At 38.6% G+C, this 5,058-nt stretch overlaps 1 long non-coding RNA gene across 1 annotated transcript; it reads left to right on the top strand.

Annotated features, from left to right (window-relative positions):
* The first annotated feature begins 2,981 nt into the window (after positions 1 to 2,981).
* LOC127338593 (uncharacterized) lies at positions 2,982 to 3,843 on the top strand. The gene is made up of 2 exons (XR_007874426.1): positions 2,982 to 3,506; positions 3,599 to 3,843. It is a non-coding gene; the product is annotated as an uncharacterized lncRNA (long non-coding RNA).
* The last annotated feature ends 1,215 nt before the right edge of the window (positions 3,844 to 5,058 follow it).

The raw sequence follows: 5,058 nt of genomic DNA, 5'->3' as shown, positions 1-5,058 counted from the left end.
TTAATGTTTTGAAAAGTACTATAATTAGAATTACAAACTCATGGATCGCTCAAAGTGATAATATGAATAAGCCAGCAAAAGAGAAAATACAAAGAAACTCCATAGGCATCTTGTATCCTATTAGAATGCTGCCAACTACCTTGGCTGAAGATAGCTCGAATGACCGCCATCAATTGAGTGCATCCAGAATCCATATTGATAGATATTGATAGTTTCCCTCCCCTAAGGAATGCATATTTCCATGTCTTGGGCTGCAATAGACTAGGTCCTGGTCACCAATGATTTTTTTAGCCAGATTTTTTTTGTAAATACAAGGGAAGTCTACACTGGGACGGGAAAAGGCATGCATCTTCCTCGTTGTTTAATGCTATATTTTCAAGCAAGAATATATTTTTGAGATTGATTTGAGATTCCAGGTAACCTTTCTTCACTTATTTTGATACCATGACATGTTCATAAGATCAGTACAGTCTTGCAGAAACAATGAAATGAATAGACAACATGTGTTTGCTTGATTTCACTTTATTATTCTTAGAACGTCACTGCAGTTTATGTCATTGGCCCTGAAGAACATGGCTTTACTTGTAAGATATCCAAACTTCTTCATCAAAGATGTGAAGACATGATGGTCACTTGTCTGGAGGCATGAGGTCCTGGCGGACAAAGGCGGTTGGAGTCGACGATTCAGACAACGGATGGATGCATCGCACGTCTCAAGATGCCGAAGTTCTTGGTAGATACGTAAGGTCACATCAGTTTTCCGTCTACTGCCACAACAATTACTACTTTTTTTCTTCTTTTTCTGGAGATAATGAATGTTGATTTGCGAGCTGCCGTGTGCTGGCCATTTCTTCATGCGGCCTCAATCAGTCACTGAATGCAACCAAAAAGTAACTCTATTTGCTGCTGCAATTGGTTTAGGAAGGGTATGTGTCTATAAAATTTCAGTTTGTGGTTCTTGAAGCTTATGTAACTAATTAATCTAAGCTTTCAAATGATGCAGGGCCTATGATCTTTGGTTCTAAAAAATTCTCCACATGGTAAGATGTCTGCTTTTATTTGGCTAACATTTGCAATGGTTTGTATGTAATAGTAACAAAAGAGGTCTAATATTATGTAACTTAACCAAATGAGACACAACTTTGTACTGAGATGTATATTCAGTTAGTTGATTTTTATCATGGGGAATGATTAAAACAAAAGTAAAGAATGCTTTGTTGTCTACGTGTAATCTTTTGTATATGGCATACCAGCTTTATACTCAAATGTCTATTCAATTAGTTGGTCTTAATCATGTCTTTGACGCGTTTAGTCTCCCCTCGTGTATTTTTAGAACAGGCTGCACTGGAATGCCCCCCGGCTGGAGTACTTTATATGGCCGTTCCAAGAAATTCTGCATGTATAGAGCAGTTCTACATTTTTCTACTTTATATCTTGATTTTTACTATGTACTACTGTAGGTGGCTATTATGGAACCTTTTAACTAATAAAGTATTCTTTATAAAAAATAGCTATTAGGGACACTTTTCTAAAACATATTTTTTGACTGCGACTCCAACAAACTTAATAGATAGATCATCTTTCTCAAAAAAAACATTTTTGTAGGGAATAGGTTAGGTTGAGCACGAGATTATTCAGATTTGGTTTAGTGGCAGGTGTTATGATGAATGTAATTTCCTTTCACTTAATTCATTTTTAGACTCTTAAGATTAGGACCATAATATTTTAAGAAAATTTCTGTCTCAAATTGTTCCTTCTGACAATAATTTAATAACAATTGTTTTTTGGAACTGCAGTTACTATAAACAAAAAAATGTCATCATGCATGTAGTACCGAATGAAAAGTGATGAGCTATAATTCATGTTTTCTTTCAGCACTGACTGTGTGTCCAGTCGTGTAGATGAAACAACAGTTCTGGTTAGTAATAACATGTTGTTTGAGCATAAGAGGCCAACAATGCACAATATTTGGTTGATTGAAAAAACTGGATTAAAATTCAACTAATCATGTTCTTTTGATTATTTTCTTAACAGTTTGCTCTGAATTACCACTACTGTAGGATTGAAATTAGTGAGGAAGGCAGATGAATCACTCTTGTGAGGTGGGCACGTTGTAAATTAATGTGATGTGACTATTATGAGTAGAGGATCTTATTATCATAGAGAAGGATTGTAATTTATTTTCTTCCTTGCAATTGATCTCCTTTAGCCAACAAAGTGATGCAACTAATTAATTTTTATTATGTGTAATATTTTTCTTATTCAATTAGGGGATGTGTATTAGAGGTGGAGCTTTAATTTTCTTGAGGAGGAAAGGAATTTTGAATAACCGTAGCAACGCACGGGCATTCAACTAGTATCTGTAAGTTGCGAATATCACTTTTCACATATTTCCAGCTCATCAAGGTCTGAAAAATAACACTAGAGAACTAGGATCCTCATCTTCCCCTGGGGTCACTGTTGCGAACAATATAGAAAAAATAATCCTAATCTAAACATGTCTGATATTTGCATCTTTCCGTGGAATCAACTATTGCGGGAAAATAGAAAAACATTATGTTAAAGATAATTAACTCGCTACCTCGAAAGATGAAGGTAATGAGAAGGCAAGTAGTTAACTGAATAAGGTTAGATGCATAACAACATAATACTAGTTTTTAGTGCAAATTGTTCAACTTCCAACGAAAGCTAAAATGAAAGTTTTTGGGAGATGAAGTATAAAGAACCCGAATACATGACAGTGATACGTCTTTGCATGCTTTCAGAAAGGCAATCATTGATAGATTATAATGAGTTATGACTGACTTCTCTACTATATTAAATGGCTAGAGGTGGTGAGATGGTTGGTTGGTACGTCCTATACTCCGACAGCACAGAGAAAACAGGAGAAAAAACCCGCTTCTCACATCCCGCACGCCACGCTAAAAAAAATGAACCGGCTAAACCAGCAGACTGAAACAAACGGGCACCTCACTCACGCACGGTCTTTCTCCTCTCTCCTCCCGCACATCCAAGAAAAAGAATCCCCCACGATTGATTTCTCGCCGCGCCGTGGAAGCGCCCCCCGCTCGATGACTCCACCGTTACGCGCGCGGCGCCGCCGATGCCGCCTTCCCCGTTTCCCCGCGTCTCCTGCCCCATCTCCATTCGCGCCGCGTCCCCATCTGCCATGGTCAGCTGGAAACCGCCGGTTAGCTTGCTCTATGGCAACTGCCAATGCAGATTGTGGTGTTGCCGATCGTGGTGCTCGTGCTGGTTAGCTCCTCTTCCAATGCAAAAGGTACATGCCTTCCGATTGTACTACTGCCGCACGTCCATTGACTCATTTCCTCTCATCTTTAACCTGCCTCAAGTCCGGCACCACAAGTCCGGCACCAGTGCCCACGGACCAGACCATTGCGTGCTACCTTCTTGCCGCCCCCGGTCTTCACGACGGCGTCGGCGTATACGTGTTGCTGCATAACACGCACGATGCCTACAAGTGCAACTTCTCCGCGCTGGTGGCTGTAAGAATGTTCTGGCTGGAGCCTATCGAGCCTTATATTGTGCTACTATTTAGCAATCTTCATCTAATTCTTATGATGTTTGCGCCCTACAGAAATCGGAGATATCAGGCCTGTAAAACCAGATGCGAGCACCAAGACCACATGCGTCCAAAGGTTCTAACGTGTTGCTTTGTGTGCTCATAGGATGGATCGGCCTGTTCATGTGTTGTGTGTACTTTTCATGTTGCAACTTGCAAGCCTGCAATACTTTTGTTTATTCAAGGCCGACAGTTCCTATAAATATTACGTTTTATTCAAAAAGGCTTCCTACTAGAAGAAGAAGCAAATTGAACTTGTATTTACTTGTAGTATGTTGTCGTGTATTTACTTGTACATTTCCCATTCGGAAATGTTCCCATAGAGAAGCATCCTACAGCAAGGATAAATCTGGGAATGATTTACAGTTTCACTAATACACTCCAATTCATTGACTTCATTTATGCCCCTCTGCGGAAAAAAAGTTCTGGTTTGCATCTGTTGCTTATATTGTCTCGCCGCAATTCAATGATTTTATAGTTTCTTATTATTTCGTCCCACTCTCTGTATTTGCATACTGTTTCACATATGTTTTGCCTTTGCTTGGTGTCTAGGTAATTTTCAGTAGCACATTCAAGGCATGTGCGAATTGTCCATTAGTTTTTGTTGCGCTTACTAAAGCTCAAAAATTTACTAATCCCATCTGGTAATCCAGGAGTACAGATAAAAATGTCTACTATTAGGAATTGTTCACTTTCGATTTGTATTTGGCAAACAATAGTCTTTTCATGTTTGACATTTTCTTTCTATCAAATAGCGGTGGTGTAGCTTAGCGCGAATGTCCTAAACCAACACTAAAGATTCATTTATATTCCACTGCATGTGTTGGTGACATATGAACATTCAACCAGACAACATGTCCTACTCATAGTCAGTATAATTTTCAAAGTTGCAAATTTTGTAGTGGCCGCATGGTTCCAAATTTTCCTCCCATTTTGTAAGAAAATGCATAATAGCTTCATTTTATTACAAGGATAAATGGACTGCTAATCCATGAGTACAGATCATATTTTTCTAAGCATTAGAAACCCTTTCGATGTGTATTTTGCCGACAATAGTCTTTTGATGTTTGACATTTTCTTTCTACCAAATAGCGGTGATGTAGCTTAGCATGAATTTCCTAACCAATACTCAAGTTTCATTTATATTCCACTGCATGTGTCGGTAACATGTGAACATTCAACCTAGACAACATGGCTTACTCACAGTCAGTGATATTTTTCAAAGTTGCAAATTCTGTAGTGGCATGTTTCCAAGCTTTTCTTTGTAAAGAAATGCAGAATATCTTCATTTTCTTACAACGAAGAGGAAGCAGGAGGGATCAATTTGCTTGTACCATTGTTGTGTGTACTTTTCATGTGATGATTATGCTCGGACTTGTGCCTTGATATCTTAGCAATTCCCTGTAACATATAAAGATTCCATGAACTTTTGGTTCCATCATATTCCACACCCAGGATGATCACATTTTCAGTGA

The sequence above is a fragment of the Lolium perenne genome, chromosome 3 (assembly GCF_019359855.2).
Source record: "Lolium perenne isolate Kyuss_39 chromosome 3, Kyuss_2.0, whole genome shotgun sequence".
Lineage (NCBI taxonomy): Eukaryota > Viridiplantae > Streptophyta > Magnoliopsida > Poales > Poaceae > Lolium > Lolium perenne.
Note: the sequence above shows the minus strand (reverse complement) of the source record. Positions and strands in the feature narration are given on the sequence as shown.